The sequence below is a fragment of the Strix uralensis genome, unplaced genomic scaffold (genome assembly GCF_047716275.1).
Source record: "Strix uralensis isolate ZFMK-TIS-50842 unplaced genomic scaffold, bStrUra1 scaffold_247, whole genome shotgun sequence".
NCBI classification, from domain to species: Eukaryota; Metazoa; Chordata; class Aves; order Strigiformes; family Strigidae; genus Strix; species Strix uralensis.
The window spans coordinates 39862-57710 of NW_027436848.1; the positions used below are offsets into that span (position 1 = coordinate 39862).

The 17849-nt window shown below is 43.7% G+C and overlaps 1 long non-coding RNA gene across 1 annotated transcript; it reads right to left on the reverse strand.

Annotated features, from left to right (window-relative positions):
• Positions 1–1731: 1731 nt before the first annotated feature.
• On the reverse strand, positions 1732–16607 carry LOC141938705 (uncharacterized). Its single transcript, XR_012627374.1, has 3 exons — positions 16081–16607; positions 7563–7678; positions 1732–2584 (listed from the first exon to the last, which is right to left on the reverse strand). It is a non-coding gene; the product is annotated as an uncharacterized LOC141938705 (long non-coding RNA).
• Positions 16608–17849: the final 1242 nt, after the last annotated feature.

Here is a 17849-nt window from a genome sequence, read left to right on the forward strand (position 1 = left end):
TACTATGACATACGTGAGTCCAGGAACACCATTCCCAAGGACCTCAAAAATCACCCTGCCTGCCAAAAACTCCATCCCTAGACTGCTCCGCATCCAAACACTGGTAACAATCATCACCTTGCAGAGTGGCCAGGACCAGGGTGAAAAATAAATCCCCCAGCTGGGTTGTTTTTTTGGTTTTTTTCTGACTACTCAAAACACTCCACCTGCAACAACAGAAAAACCCCTACATTACATTAAACAGCCATGCACAGGCAAACACGTTTTAAACACACCACACATTCAGCTACCCCACTAACCACCCCCTGCTCTCAAAGCCATCCCAGTACAGGACCACCACGACATGTCCCTCACCCCATGGCTGCATGGCTCCTCGGGAACACTGTTCCCGGAGGCCTCCAAAATCGCCCTGCCTGCAAAAACCCCGGCCCTAGACCTCTCCGTGTCCAAACATTGGCGATGATTGTCGCCTCGCAGAGTGGCCAGGACCGGGGAAAAAAACCCAGCTGGGGGAAAAAAAAAAAAAGAATTCCCCGGCTGTTTTTGTTTTGTTTTTTTTTTTCCCCCTAACTACTCAAAAAATTCAACTCCACCTGCAAGAAAAAAAAAACATTAAACACTCATGCACAGGCAGACACATACTAAACACACCACTCATTCAGCTACCCCACTAACCACCCCCTGCTCTCAGGAAACCCACCCGGCCACCTGACCCCCACAACACTTCCTTGACCCACTGCTGTGGCACTCCTTGGAACGTGGTTCCTGAAGGCCTCTAAAAATCACCCTGCCTGCAAACGCCACGGCCTGAGCCTAACCTCCACCCAAACGCTGGCCATGAACATCACCTGACAGAGCGGCCAGGACTAAGCGACAATAAACCAGGTCAGGGAGATAAAGAAATCCCCCTGCTCAAGAGTTTCTTTATTTTTAAAAGACACATTAACTTTCTCTAAATTCAATATACCCTGAAATGAAAAACATCCTCACATACAAGGATAGATGCCTTCCAAAACTAACACTCATTCAGTATCTACTCTATCTAACCATCACCTCCCGGAGTGGCAGATCACCCCAACTGCATCATCATGCACCTCAAGCCATCACAACCACTTCATATGATTCCACACCGCAGGCCCTCATAGTTGGAAGAAGAGGAATATGTTCCCCTCTGTGCACTGCTCCTGGTCCTTCTTTGCTTCATTTTGTACACTCTGGAAAACTTCATGGAAGCATTTGCTTCTGGATTCCCGGTGGCCCTATTGTACCTGCAAAAGACAAAAGAAGGAACTCTAGAGCCTGCTTACCGATAACTACTGCCTATCCCCAAAACCAACCTACACAATCTCCACCCGAACAGGCCACGCTCACCGACAAATCATCATCCCCTTCTGGGACCATTCCACCCCATCCAGAATGGCTACAAACACACAAAGCAGCTCCACCTCAAACACACACGTCTACATGCTCACAAACATGACCTAAGGATGCAAGAGTACCACACAGGGTAGAGTTAATGCCAGACCAAGAGACACAGCCTGACAGTACACACAACGATGCTGAGGTGATGTGACGCAGATGCCCAGGTGTGGCCTGCCATGTGAGAATGCCAGAACGGTGGATGATATATGGGCGATAACACCTCAGTGAGTAATGGAGACAAAACACTGTGAAAGACTAAAGACTACAATGACACAGGTGTGGGAGATACGGACATGCCGACAATCAACATGATTAAGCAATGTCAATTTTATTGCGGTGAAGCAAGCCTTTTATAATGCTAGTGAGAATCACATGATATAATCACATGGTATAATTCTTTCTGACTGGACAGTTAGCTTTGCACAAGCTCCTTAAGCTCTTTCTTCTGATTGGATGAAAACTGCCACATTGACATTGTACAAACTTCCTTCTCTGCCCAAACCCACACCCTGAAGTTGTTTAACTTCCTGTGTTCTTCTTCATTCTTTCCGGGTTATGTCCTTGCCGACGCTGAGGCTTTACCAGTCTTGCTCATATGCAGGATTGCTCACAGGTCCATTTTCTCGCAGGGACTCCTTTAGAATCCCCACATATCCCTCTTTTTGTTTTTAAGCAATCTAAACTCCTTGTAAGCCTTTTTGCAACGATTGTCCAATACAGGTAATTAAGCATGGCAAAATAATAGCAAACACAATAATCACAATAATTACAATGATTCCTCCTTTTAACAATTCTTTTAACCATCCTGTAATTCCCAGGGAGTCAAACCATTCAGATAAGGCATTCCTTCAAGATCTTCACATCCATGCCCTTGTGCTAAAAGCAAAAATCAATGGCAGCTCTATTTTGTAACATAGCATGTCTAACACTATCGGCATCAGTTAAAAGACCACTTAAAGCTAAAGAAGTAGCATTAGTTTGTTTGCTAAGCCAAAACTGCAGTGGATTCGGCCATGTATCCACAGGTATTTCTACCAAGCACGTAGAGAACGGATTTTCAGGGCTTCCGGTGGCGTTTGGTTGTGAGACCACCCATCCTTCACCCTGAGACAGGTTCCAACACAGGCCAAACACCGAGCAGGAACCCAGCGAGAGCTGGCATCTGTGAAAACACAAACATAACCCTCGCTCCAAGTTAATATCTCATTCGGTTTCTGTTTCATCTTTCTTAACTTCCTTTTTCCAGTATCAAAGATTGGGTAAAGACCAAGATCAAAGTGAGAGGAAGACTGAGAAGAAGGATACTTTCATATTGCCTTCTGAAGAAACCAACCTCACACCCAGCTGTTACCTAGATGTGATTTCTATCTTTGTCTCAGGCATTTTCCCCTTTTCGCATTTACCTGACCTTTGGTCATTCTCAGAACATCATCGGTTTGCGAGGAGACCCCTTCAAACTTCTTTCTGTAGCTCTGGGATCCAGCACTTATCTGGGTGGCACCTGTAACTGTGAATGTAAAAGTGTTTTTCTTCCTTGGAGCTTTTTCTTCATTGTGACTGTCTAGAACACGGGGATGGATCAGACACCTTTCAGGGTGCCTTCGAGCTGAAATGATTCTATCGTTCTAGGAGAAATACAGTCATACAGCTCTCTACCCTACTTTATGGAGAGTATCTTGCATAAACCTCAGGTGGTCATGATGTAATTTTTTTTCTATTTGGAAACCTAATTTTTAATCATTTGAATGGGGACTCTTTAGTCCGAGGAGGAGAAGGCTAAGGGGACACCTCATCACTCTCTACAACTACGTCTTGTAGAGAGGTTGGTGCTGGTCTCTTCTCACAGGTCATTAGCGATAGAACAAGAGGGAATGGCTTTCAAGTGCAACAGGGGAGGTTCAGACTGGACATTAGGACAAAATTTTTCACAGAAAGAGTGGTCAGACGGTGGAATAGGCTGCCCAGGGAGGTGGTGGAGTCACCATCCCTGGATGTGTTTAAGGGTCGTTTGGATGCGATGTTGCGGGATGTGGTGTAGGGGAGAACTTTGCAGAGTAGGCTGAGGGTTGGACTCGATGATCCCAAGGGGTTTTTTCAACCTGAACGATTCTGGGATTCTGTGAAATTTATAGAGGCTATAGTGATTGTAAACATGCATGAAGTTAGGCCTCACTTTCCTTAACTGAGAGAAGAATAGAAAAATCTAGAGTATCTGGTTTAGCTGAGAGTTAGAAAATGTAAAAAAACAGACAAGAAACACCTTTTTGAAATCAAGGACTAAGCGTCTCGCCTCCCCTCTAACTAGACATCGCAGTTTCAAATTGTAGTACCCGATGCCTTGCGGCAACACGGTCTACGTTGTCTGCCTGAGGCAATTTAAAATCGTACTCAGAGGGATACTGTGTCCCGTTAGATAAGGCCTGGCCTAGCCGCTACCTAAGAGCGCAGCGACAGGTTCTCAGGTGAACGTCCTTTTTGTCTGACAGTGGAAATGAGGAATAGAGTTGGCTTCTTTGGGAAAGTCCTGTAAGAGCTCCAATGACCAAAACGGGGTGACTTTTCCATGGACGGGAGGTGCAGGGTGTGCTTGGGCCATAGTCGCAGGCCCATTCAGTGCTGCACAACTTGGGGCTCCCAGCATCTGAATGGTTGTAGGATTATCTACACTGTCCTCCTTTCCTTTTAAATGCGATCTCAGAAAACCAGCACCTGAAGAGATGCTTTACACAATCCGAGTGCCTTTCCAAACTGGGATCATAAAGAACTAGCACCTCCCGATGCACTTTCACCCACCTCCCCACCCCAAAAAGCCACCCCAACAAGCCAAAGCCAAAAGAAAATAATCTTCTAGCATCTTGACATGCCGATATGCCCAGCACAGGATCGGGCTGAGTGAGAGGCCCAGCTCAAGGGAAAGACAGACAAAAGCAGGAGGAGAAGGACACGGCCATGGGGGCAACACTTGGCTGGTCCTGGATTGTTGTGGAACCACAACCTCAGTACATTATCTCCTCCCTCTTCACTGGAGCTTCCTGCAGAGAAATTACAAATCCTGTTCTCTTGAGTCATCAATTGCTCAGTCCAGAAAGTCATAGTTAGTAAGAAATACTTCATCACTGTACAATAAATACATGGGTCAATGAGATATTAGCAGTTCCTGTGAGGTGTGAACTGCTCTTGACTGAAATCAGAGGAACACACAGGGATCGGTGCTTTGTGTAATCAAATCCTTATCTAACATTTCCTTTTCACAGCCTCAACAGCACTAAGATCCATAAAAATATTAAAAACATACGTGTGCTTTATAGATCATGGGTGCATCCCCTACTATGTTTCTTAGTCATCTTCTGTCTGGTTGTCTCTGTCATTAGGGCCCCAAAGGGGAGTCAAAGAAAATTGAGGATATTCTACATTCATGCAGCGGGGCCCTAAAGACTGTATTTCTGTGTTTTCACATACTCCCTGCATGACAAATCCCCCACACTGGTTGAAACTAACACTACTTGAAAATAAGTCCTGAGATAACAAGCCAAAGATCCAAGGCAGAGGGCTACTGAAGGAGAGCTGAACTTGCCTTGGTATTACGTGTGCACATACATCGTCTGCTGCTGAATTGAAAGGCCCAAGGGAAAGAAAGGATTTGTTGCTTTCACCTTACACCTGTTAAAACATACTAATGTTTTTCCAGATGGTACTTCTCAAGATCATCAGACATCTCCTGTAGGTGCATCATATCAGATCTCGAACAGATTAACAGTGGTACCACCTGTATTGTATTAAAAGTTTGCAAAGCTTCCAGCCTGAGATCCAGCATTCCTGAACAAATTTATATGGCTAAATTTAAACCATCAACTCCCAACATCTTAGCAGCACTGATATTTTAATGAAGCTATTTACTAATTAAGGTAGCAAAATCCATCTCAAGTCAACACTCAAATGAGAAAGAAATTGGTTGTAAAATAAAAACTGAGCAAAACTTCTCTGGGAACTTAGAGATTGCTTAAAATAGAAGGATGTTGACAATTTCCTCCTAATGAAGACACTTGCTGATAAAAGCTCCCTTGTAAAGCAAGACGTTATGTAAAGATATATATTTTTTTAAAACAATTGAATCTGTTAATTATTTAACTGTTTCTGCAGTCACTAGGGGTCAGGGCAGTCACAGGAACGGGCTTGAACAAGGCCCTAGAGCAAACCTTCGCTAGCATGTGCTTTATTCCAGCTCTCCAGAGCCAAAGCCTCTCTGCAGTGCTCTGCAACGGCTTTAAATTAAGAAAAAAGGGTGCAGTAGGCTTGTTATGCTTCCTCATGGCCAACTCAGGGGAGAGGAACAACAACTTCTATTCAAAATCGCTAAATAGCTATTTTTTGTCTCTTAAAACACAGTGATGACACAACCCTACTTCTCCATCATCCTACACGGTTTCCAAAAGGCATTTCTGTTCCCTCCTGAACTGCAGAGCCCTCACCACACCTTCTCCTCAGGGAAACAGTCTTTGAAAAGAGGTGTTCCCAGGCAGGGAGTCTCATTTTACCTTTCCAGTCTGGAAATATTTTAGATCATTTTAACTGCCTTTGCTTTTCCCATTCTGTTTTTCTTACAGGTGAAAATAATGATAGAAACATGCTACTGTTGAATGTAGTATTTGAGGCACCTGAGAGTACAACTACTATGCTGCAGAGTAACAGTTCCAGATCTGTGTCTACGTTATCACTTTAGACCCAGCCTTTCTGAGGAACCTTCACTCAGAAGCGACATTCTACCTCAGACCATTACATGATAACAAGATTTGCACAGCACAGTTATGAACCAAGTATTTGGCCAGTAGGTTCTTCCTGCAGGCTTGACTAACTAGGGGTACAGATCACACACCACAGAAACATCTAAATGCCTAATCACATTATTTATGTTTCAAAAAATTAATTTTACTTCCTGGTTTTTTGCCTCAAGAAATTATGAGCAGTGAAAGAAACCCTAAAGCAAAAGCAGACAATTCATAGATACTGCTGCACACGTGGATGCCGCATCGAGGACAATTCTCACAGCAGCAAGATCACTGTAGTTTTGCTGCTAGAAAATCACAGCCCTGAGCTTCAGAACTGAGCTCTTCTCTTACTATGCTCCTCAGGCAGGTGACCTTGAAATACCATAGCCAGGAGGACACATGCAAAAGAAAGGTTAGAGAATGTAGAGCGACACAGCAGAGTCCACTTCATACAGTATGGCACATGTAGAAAGATCTCATGCCTGCTAGAAAGCCCTGCATAAGCCTCAAGTTTATACAAGAATCTGCATTTCAGCAGCATCACACTGAAGTGACAGTTACAGTATACCAACCACCAAAACCTAACTCAAGCTGATGATGATGATTCATGAACAAAAAGTTCTGCTCAACAATACCCACTGCTTTCTAGGATCATTGCAACAAATTGTATTTACCCAGACTGTAGAGCGCATTCAGTGTCATTATCCATATACTTTACGCAACAGTCCCCAGAAACATTAAGAACCTGCTGGTCATCCATCAAGGGAAGGAACCAGGAGTTTAACAAAAAGCATACTTGCACTTATGGGGCTACCTGGCAAATTTACAGGCACACGAAGACCACCATTCTTCCCTCCACTTCCCCCCAACAGTTGTAACTGAACATTTTTTTTTTCCCCACCCAGTTTTCTGTTATCTCAGTTATCTTAAAATGGCACACTATTTTCACAGCCATGTTGAAATGACCAGACTTCTTTTATTTCTCAAGATGTGCATGATTTTAGCTGTGTAACTCTTTCATCTCTTTAAGTGCTGGTCATTTGCTCAGGTGATACAGCAAATCATGTAACACTAAGCATTAAAGAATGACTTTTTGGGCTCACGCTTGTCCCTGGTTTCACACTAGGATTAAATATTCCTGAAGTTTGGCAGATGAGAGTATAATTAAAAGCAACCTTGCAGAAAGTAGTATTATTTCCTAAATACCTGAAATAATTAAATATTCCTGCACAAAATAGCAAAGAACACCGCCTAGAAACTTCTCTTTGAAGAGTAGACTGAGCCATCCCAGAAAGGGGTTACCATATCTAGTTATCATTGATTAAACAAGAGCTCCTCAGGGAAAAGAGTGTGCTTCAAAGATGGAAAACTTACCTGGCAACAAATTCCTACTGCACCAATTTTCAATCATCTCAGAAGACAGTAACACAGTACACATGTCAAATCTTCACAGCCATCTTCCCTCTGAGCACCTCCCTTTCATTACATTGCTGCAGACAGCAAGCAAAAGAAAGATCTTTCAGACTAAAATGAAATTTATTAATAGAAAAAGACTAAATATACATTATCTAAGAAGAACCTGGTAGGTGAAAGTACAATAAAGACATAAATGTGACTGCTAGATATACAGTAAGAATTGTGAGCTCCCACAGACTGTGGGCTTATTTGCACAATTGCCATTTTCTTCTTTTCTCACAGCATAAAGAAAACATAAAGAAAAAAAAAAAGAGTAAATTACATTTATACCACCTGGAAACCGTTTGTATTTTAGTAGACGATGTACCTGAGAATAAACCCTGTATTCAGCCGCTCAAAACCTGTCAGTGTTTCCCCACACCCTGGAACACCCATCCCAGGCCATATATTCCTGCAGGCAGCCCCTGAACTGCCTTATTTACAAGCAGTTGCATGAACACCACGCTCATCTTTTCCACTGTTCATTTTTGTTCCTCTCTCGCTCTTGCTTTCTATTCTCTCACTCAAGTTTTACCTGTAGCTGAGAGAATACGTAATAGGTGTGTTAGAACAATTTTAATGTCATTGGAAGCACTTTCATATTTGTATGGGATGTTGATTCTGTCCCATACATTTGTTTGCCAGTCATCAAGGCAAAAATGACTGACTATGCATAATCACATGTACAAACACTGATATGCGAGAAATCCTAAAGGATACTCACATAAACTACAGAATTGTAATAACTTTGTTCTGTAACGCTCCTCATCTTTTCCAAACTTCTCAGCCCATTACTTGTCATTCTCCTATGCTTCATCTTTTCTTTTTCAGGTTGTTATGATAAAGTCAGCATTACTTCCTTGCTTACCTTGCACATGCCAATTCCCTGACTGGGCAACTGTTCAAACAGAAAAGAACAATTATTTATAGTCTACTTTATCAACTACAACAAAGAAGCCCCATGAACAATGCACCAGGCTGAGTACAGGTGCCAAAAATCACAAAGCTCTATAAAAGAAGATGAGATCTAGCTATGACTGTACTCTTCTTTCACAGCTCCTTTCCAACTACTCTAAATTACATTTTTGCTTCAGAATATGGTGGTAGGCTTTAGTTAATTTTAAGTATTTTTTTTCCTCTAAATTTGAAGATATAAGAAGATACAGTGGAAAAGACAAAACAGTGTTTATGTCACGCTGTATCTTTCAAAGCTCTCATCCCCTTCTCCATTCTGTAACAGAGTTCATGTATCTCCTGTGAGTTGCCCCTTCATAATTACCCAGGAAGAACAGCACAAATATACAAATATCAGAAGGGAAGCCCAGAATGGAAGCAAGCATAGAGAGAACATCAGGAGAGTTTCTTTAGCTTTCAATTTTTCTCTCCCCATTTCAGTGTAAGGACTATGGGAACACACAGACTATGGGAAAATAGCGACTGTGAACAAACAGCAGCAGAACAAACAGCCTTGTCCTTGCTCAGCTCCCGGAGACAGCGGGTCTCCACAAGAGCACAGCTCCACCCAGACAGCTGTTATCCATGTCTGGATGCACTGCCTAGCCATGCTGCCATCAAAGGAGCAATTATTAAAAGGATCAATGTAATTTACTTGTGTTTTATGTTAGAGCAGAATTATTTATTTTTTGTTTCCCTTCAAACAATGGGCCCTATCAAGAACGGGTTAAAAACAAGCACACCTACACACCCTCCCTAGAGCCCTGCCAGCTAAAGGGGTGAGCCTCTGCCTCCTCAAGCACAGGAGACCAGCTAAGGGTTCCCTGCCATGGGCTCAAGTTTACAATTCAAATTGACTATTTTCTGATGGATGTTAAGTTTCCGCATGAAGCTGAACATCATGCTATTGTGTAAAAAGGCGAGAAAAAACTTCAGCAAGGTCTTACTACAAAGCCAATGGATATGAACATTTCTCCCAGCTCTCACACAGAATTGAGGTGTTTCAGCAATTATCAGTATCCATTCCTCTCTTTCGAGTTTCCCTGCAAGCAATAGAACTAGATGCGATCTCTGCAAGAAATGAATGAATTAATGGCAAAGACTCCTCAGCATGATAAGAGATAGTGCATTGAGGGTATTAGGATCAGGCTTTAATGCCCAAAACCAGTCTCACAGCCATGTTCGAGCCATAATGGAACTAGAACAAATAACAGTGCTACACAACATCAACTGTCCAAGGAGTTGGGTCCCCACCCCCACCCAAAATAAAACTTAAGAACAATGCAAAGATTAAACAGGTTAATTCTCTTTCTCTATCAAGAGAAAAGTGTTTATGCTCTCTGTTTAAAGCTATTCATAACAAAGATACAACACATTCATCTGTAGAAGCTTCTATTCAGGTCAGAGAAAACCCTTTTTAAACATCAACAAGTTACACCTCTTCAGCACTTCCTATAAAATAAATATTACCTATAAAATGAAGGTAGTATTGTAAAGAAAAAAAAAAAAAAAAAGAACTACAGGAGGCATATCCCACTGAATTTGGGTAATACCTTCCTGGCAACTATTTCTGACCCAAGAGACTTCTGAACCAACACCTACCACAAAAGGTTTTTTCCTTCTTCAGGTGTTAGCTAGCAGAGATCACTGTTCTTTTAATTTAAGATTGTTTCTCTAGAACAAGTGCACTTTCCACTCAACTTTCTTCCCCAAAAGGAAACACCTTAATGGTAAACTGCTGTGCAAAGAATATTATGTGTGTAATACCTCTAGAGGGACCAGAGTTCAAATCAAATCTTTACAGAACCAAAATATCTAGGCTGTCTATAGGAGATCAACACTTCAGAGGGACACTCAAACTCACCACCTTAGCTTTCCCCTTGAAGAAACCTGCGATCCATACGCCAGCTGCTTATCCAAACACCAGCACACACAGACCTTGCTAAGCAGACCCTTTGCTTGTGCTTCGCTATCAAGCATCTAAGGTCCTGTCTGCACTTCCACATCAGTGACTATCCCCAACATACTGTCGCTGTGTCTGATGGCTGCTGGTGGAATCAAAGGAGGCTCCTCTTCTGGGGTCAGGGAAGATTGTGGTATGGGCAAAAATGGGTGAAGAGGAAAGGCCACTGGTGGATTTGGACATGGTTGCAACAAATACACAGCACAGTACTTACACAGTTGGAAAAGTAAAAAAGGTTTCAACACCCTCTGCTATCACCTCACTAGTTCCTAGACATTGAAGGCTGCACCCCACTCCCACATGGCAGAATAGCAGAGTCCTTCAGCTGATGGGCTCAGGTAAGCCAAGCAGAGAACAGCTAGAAATAACACTGCCAAGTGATGAGGACTGGTTGTAAATTCAAACACCATTTTGATTCATTAATCTCCAACAGGTAAAGACAAACCTAAAGCAAAATCAACATGACTGTAGACTAAGCACTCATACTGGGGCTATTTTTCAGCCTGCTGAGAGAAAATGAGCTGATCAGAGACACACTTCATTGAGAGCAGCCACATTAGTGCTGCTTCAGCAAGCCTGCAGTTAGTTCCCATTAACTGACCTGTTTCAGAAGCTGGTAACACCATAATTAACCTTAGCTTCAATTTGAGGTGAAACCTGTCCACCTCCTGATGATACCGCACCTGCCCTACAAGCCAGTGCAAGTTTATCTCTAGTCTTTTGGTGGCAGTGTCCTGGTGATGAGCTGTGACTCATTTCCCATTAAGGGGCACAAACATTCAAGACTTCCCTGGGAAAGCAGCAGAGCAGAAGTACTGTTTTGCTGGCTCAACAGACAGTGGCCAGTTGAAATCCTACCAGGTGATTGCAGGGAAGCCAGGAGCCCACTACAACTGGCAGCACCAGGAGCTAAGAGCCATCAGCAGCGAGCCAGCCGAGAAAGACACAGAGCAACACCACAGTGCCAGAGTCATGCCCGCCAAGGCAAGCTTAGTGCTTCAGCAGCAACAGTCTGGACCAACTGAAAATATGAATGGTTTATGCATTCACATTTCAGAGTAGCTTGTTAGGTTACAAATACCAACATTCTATAGAATTATGTCCCTTAAGTAAATCGATGAGATTCAGAGATAAAGGAAAAACACAAAACCACAAACAACCAACTAAAAAAACCCTTCAACCACTATTTGTTTAAATCCATCCATCTGAAATCTGTCTTCAGCAGCCCCACCTTCTACTGGTCACTGTTATCTCTTACCATATACCTGCCCACATAATGCGATGTATCAGTAAATCTTGAGAACATTTACTACAAAATGCAGCTTTCCAGTATTGAATTTCATGTTATTGTTAGCTGATATTCTTCAGGGCCTACATGCATATATACAACTTATTGCTGACAAAAATCTCTCTCTAGTGAAATAGTGTACATTACACAGATAAGATCCTCCACATTTGTAAGAAAAATCCAAAGTTTGATGAAAATAATTTTGATAAGTTTTTCTCTGTTCTGGGGATAATATTTGAGTATCACACCTATATTTTCTCTGTAGCAGTTTCACCTTTCAGTAGATTTTGTATGTTGATGCAGAAAGGTTCAGGTACAATAGTTGGTACATAACTTTTCATGCATATACAAAAAGTTCCTCAAAACTGCCTTCAAAAATCTGTTTAAAGTTTCACTCTCCTTTAATCATTACATTTTAATATTCTAACATTCTAACAAGAGTCATGAAGCACTTTGCCAAATAAAATACAATAAAAATCCTTCTGGATGAAGTTTTTAATAGCTTGCAAGACATAATTCATCTGAGAAAAAGCTACACGGTAAGAAAACGACAGACTAAAATATCACACTTTTTCCATTCACATAGGCACATTGCTTATTGTTAGCATTGTTGTATGACTCCAGCAACACACTTCCTCATAAATATCAGCCCCTCAGAGACACCCCACTTAGTAAAAGAACTCTCTCAAACAAACACAGACAGACAACCAACAGTGCCAGAAGGTCAGCCGACAGATGGGACAGGTGTTAAAGCCCAGATCTGAACGTATAATCTTCCCCATACCCCTAAGATACAGAGTTCAGCCTGTGACACAGGCATCATGAAAATATTTAACTGTGGTAATATTAATGTGCATCCCTCTATGGATAAGAGCTGATCCTATAAAGCTGATAGTTGTATTCTCCCCATCAGAAAACCTCCAAGCTATCTCGCCAATATAGAAACTCGAAGTACTTCACTAGAATCCGCATTCATCTACGCGGTTACGGGTATGCCTGTGTACAACTCTGACAGGCAGACATGCACACCCAGCTGTACACATTTCACAATGCAGAAGGAGAATAAAAGCAGAGAAACTGTAGACAGATTGTAAACTTTCTTAAACCAACTGATATACTGGAAAAGGATGCAAGTTCTTGGGTACATTGTAAACCAATCTAAATCCAGACTGCTGTCTGTCATCCCACCTCTCCCCTCCACAGCTGTGGCTCTGCTTCTCCCCTGCACCCCCAGCAGTGTTCAGGAGCCTGCACATATTCCAACAGTCAGGAAACCCATCTAGCTCAACACCAATTCAGCACAGACTCTGAGCGAAAGGAGAAAGTCACCTCAGCCTGGGTTAGACCGGTTTAATTGCCACAGAACTACTCTATGAAAATACAGTTTAAGTAAGCGAGAAGGATCTGATCTGTATAAGGTACAGGATTTACCTCGGGGATATTGAAAGAAACCATCTCATCCTCTTCTCTCCTCACAACATGTTCTTTCTTCTTCCCTTGGGTCAGTATTTCTGACCACAGCTACATGATCAGACACTTGAACTGACTTATCGAGCCAAAACTTGACACAGCAAAGAAATTTAAAAGATTAGCCTAAACAACTTACAGGAATTGTGCACTGAGCAGAAAGTTAGCCCACTTTGAATAGACAAGAAGAGTTTGTAAGGGGTGAAAAATAAGACAAGATTGTCACCTTCTACTGAAAAGGGACAGGCATTTACAAGCAAATATCCCCTGTGGAATACAGGGGCAGCAGCTGAAAAGGGGTAAAAAATGACAGCAAAGCCTACAGCGAGTACAAAAACAACTTTCTAGCCAAGAATAAGCATTCAGACTGTTGAATTTTGTAAGTTTATCAAACACAAGCTCTCCCAGAAGTGTTTTCTAAAACACATCACCCTACCATTAACTCTACAGACAAGATTAAAATACAAGATGCACAGACTATAACACAAGAAAACACACAGCCTATGTATTTATAAAGCCCATCTCCATAAAATCAGTGATACCCTCTAACAGACTAGAAGTACTCAGGTATCACCTCATTTATATTACAGAGAATATTTATTCCTTTAGAACATACCAGCAATTTATAAAGCTAAGCAAACAAACCCAGAACACCCCCCCACCCTATATGACTCTAAGAACACAGATTTCACTTTTTCAATATGCTATCCGGATAACACATATGCACATCAAAAAAAGAGCCCCAACTACAATATTTAATTGGTTATTGGGCTTTTCTATAACCCAGGCACTACACAGAACTGTTTTAAAGTTAACAGAATACACACAGCAAAGGAAAGCATTACCTTGAAACAAACTCTTCTCACATTCTACACATTCTGAAACATAATCGGCTTTAATCACTGCTACACATAATACTATGGAAATGATGTAGGTGAAATGCAAGTCACATCTTAGAAAGAATTTTATGTAAATAGCTAGCAAAAACCAAAAGAACCTTGTTTTCTAGGAAAACATATTACTCACAGAGTGGCCATCCCAATCTGTCTTCTCAGTTCTCTCCTTCAAGAAACACTCTCAAATAAAGAAGATAATGTGAAGAATATGGTGGTGATTTGTGTTAAAAATATGGTGACTTTGTTGGTGTTTGCCATGTACATAAGTTAAAGGAGATTTATCATGGCTTTATGGTTAAAAGGGGTTTGGAGGTTTTTTTTCCTCAGTGACTGTTGTTAAGCAGGTGGAAAATTACTGGCAGGACCCCCGTCAGAAGACCCCAGCAACACCGGACTGCGCAGGTGAAAAATGATTGGAGGAACCCCTGCCAGGATCCCCAGCAACATCAGAAAGCCCGGGAAAGTTTAGGGGGCTCTGCTGATTGGAGGAACCCCTGCCAGGAGCCCCAGCAACACCAGAAAGCCCGGGAAAGTTTAAGGGACCCTGCTGCGCATGTGAAGATGGGACTATGAAAGGGAGTGACGCAGCACTACCTGGTGCTCGTCGGTGGGGAGCAGAAAGCCCCCCCTGCCCCCCGGCGTGCCACACTTTTTTTTACTTGTTCGTATTGCAAATAAATTTATAAAAGATATTTGCAGCTCTGCCTCTGCATTTATAACAATAATATCGGAAACTAGAATTCATAAACTCGAGCAAAAGTTCAACAGTGTTTCTGCTGAACTACTGCTCTCATAGCACTTCAGAACTGTCTCTTCTCCAGACAAAAAATACTCTTTTTTCTCTATTTGAGCTCTAGTCACTATAAGAACTCACGACCTGACCATCTCGCTTCAACCATCAGTAACAGCCCTTGTTTCTCAGGCACCCCCACCCTTTTCAATAGTTTACGTGATTGAAGCAATCAAGATAAGCTTGATTACTCTTCATTTCCATTTAACATTAGAATTGCACCTGAGGAAAACCTTCCTGCTTGAAGAGCTGTTTTCTCCTGAAAGTTGTAGGTGATTTAAAGAAAGGTATCACCTCTCCATGAAAAAACTTTCATCCCATCTGTAGGCAAATACAGCTAGCCTTGCAATACCAAAGCACGCAGCAGAAACAGATTTTTTAAAAAATTGGCTAATTAGCCATCTAAACTTGGAAAAAAATAAAGGCCGGTATTTTCCTCACATCAAATAGATGGTTATCAACCTGAGAGAAAAGCACAGAAGCAGCATACAAACAACAGTTTTCCTGATTCTAGGATCACAGCAGTGCTGTGAGGATCATAAAGTGTTAAAAGCCACGATGAACTTCTGCAAATAACAAGAGCATGACCAGAGGTTTAAAAAAAACTCTCAACAAATCTGCTTGAAAACTTTTTTTCTTCTTTTTTGGCTTTACCACCACAACCTCCTAGAGAAGCATCTGATTTTCAGACTTTGAAGTGTTAGCACAAGTACTGTCACGCATATTCAACAAATAAATAAAGTCACTTTTAAACTTCCATAGTATGAAGGTATTTGATTAGGTTAGATAAGACTGTCCTGCTAAAAGTACCTTTGTGTCTGAACAGCAAACGTTGGTTTTCTGAGTTTGTTGAAGCTTCAGGACAAAAGTTCAGTTTGTGTTCCTTCAAAGTATCTTGCAAGAGAAAAATCTATTTTCCTTCAACAAAGGCAATACAGACAGACAACCCAGAAAAGTACAGAAATGATGTACGTGCTAATCTCAGAGAAAGGCTCTGATATTACAAGACATCAAGACAGTTGGGAAGCAAGCTTTTTTCCAAAGATGTATTCAACTTTACAAAAGCATTATGGTTTTACCTTAAACTTTCTGCATCTGGGATGTTAGCGGGGCACTGCCATCTAAACGCCACGGTGCAGAGTAGCCTCAGGGTCTTTCGGTAGCTTTAGGACCTGGCTTGTGATAGACTCTGTTGGCCCAAAATCCACATGGCAGTGAGCTGTGGTGAGTGCTCGAATCCATCTGCCGCCATTAACCGCGTGTGCGAAGGGCTCCCAGTACCAGCTGAAGTCACAGAATCGTCCAGGTTGGAAAAGACCTTGAAGATCACCCAGTCCCACCATCAGTCAAGCGACACTTGGCCGGCTCCTCAGCACTACCTGGGTGAGAACGAGCTGACGGGAGGGTGATGGGCTCTTCTCCTCGCCCTGTGCCCGGGAACGTCCCCCGGCTGGAGCAGGGACAGGGCTGCCGGTGGGGCCACCTTTGGCGGGCCCTGCCCACGGGCAGCTCGGCCCGGCCCCGCTGCAAGGGCTCCCTCAGCGCCGGGCTCCCCGCGCCGAGGGCCCGGCGGGGCAGCGGCCGCCCGAGGAGCGTTTCCCACAGCTCCCGAGCTGGCGAGCGCGGCCCGTCAGTCCCGCTGGAGGGAGGGGGGGGTGGATCCGCCGCCGCCGCCGCCAACAGCCCCCGCCGGCAGCTGCGGGTCCGCGCCCTGAAGGAGAGGGGCGGGGGGGGGGGCGGCGGCGCGTCTGCCCGAGGGCTTTTCCCGCGCAGCCCCGTGAGGGGCCGGGCAGGGCCCTGGGGGGAACCCGCCCCCCGCCGGGGAAAGCTCCTCTCCAGAACTGCCCGGCCTCTGCCAGGGGCAGGCAGGGAGCGGGCGCGGCTGGAGGGTCTGGGGCTCAGCCCCGGGGGTCGCAGCCCCTGGTTTTGGGGTGGTTCTGGGGGCGGCTCTGTGCTGGGCTCTGCGCTGGGGTGTCCCGGCACCCTCCCAGCGGCCTGGCTGGCTGCAGGCTGCCGCCGGCTGAGGCTCTACCCTGGGATGAGGGTGGGTATCCAGCTTAAATGGGGGGGAGGGGGAAATGTGGCTTTCTCTGAATGTTCCTGATCAGGTTACTGTGCGAGGGATAATTTTGTAAGGTCTCTCTCAAAACCCCCAGTTTTTTTCCTGAGAAGTGAAGATTGGCAGTTGGAAATAGATGCTGAAAGACTTCTAAAAGTGGCTGAACTGCTGGGCCAGTTTTGCTGGGCTGTCTAAGCAAAGTGAAGTTCACGTCCTTTCCCCCTTCCAGCCGGTGTATCCTGACCCTGCGGCAGTAAATCGATGGGCAGTCACACAAATGTTCTTCCCCAGTACCTGCTCTGCCCGTGCGGTGACACCGATGGGCAATCTTTAGTTTGTAGGTCAGGCGGCATTTGATTCCGTGTGCTTGTTTATCACTGCCCTGGAGTCGTTCAGGGGAGAGCTGGTGACTGAGTGTGAAGTGCTAGTTCGTACTTATTGTGGACCTTGAAATGTTTTTTCAGTAGCAGTCTAGCTGCTGTCTAGCAGTTCCTGTCTCCTTGGTGAATTCTGTTCCAGGTTCCTTGTTTTCATGATGCCTGGGTCAATCCCAGTGTTTCTCTATCCTGCTGCATTGAGACAGGGAATGCAAACAAATTGTAGTTAGACGGCACAAGACAGAGGGACTCGTGCAGAGGCAGGGAGGGCTACGTGCAGAGACATACCAGGTGCTGATAGTGTTGCTAGGCTACTATCTCCTGGTCCGGGCAGAAGCCTTGAAGATGTGTGGGTCAGCAGCAAGATTACCCCGGATTCCGGTGCAAACTGGCCTGGCAGTTTGGCCAGGGA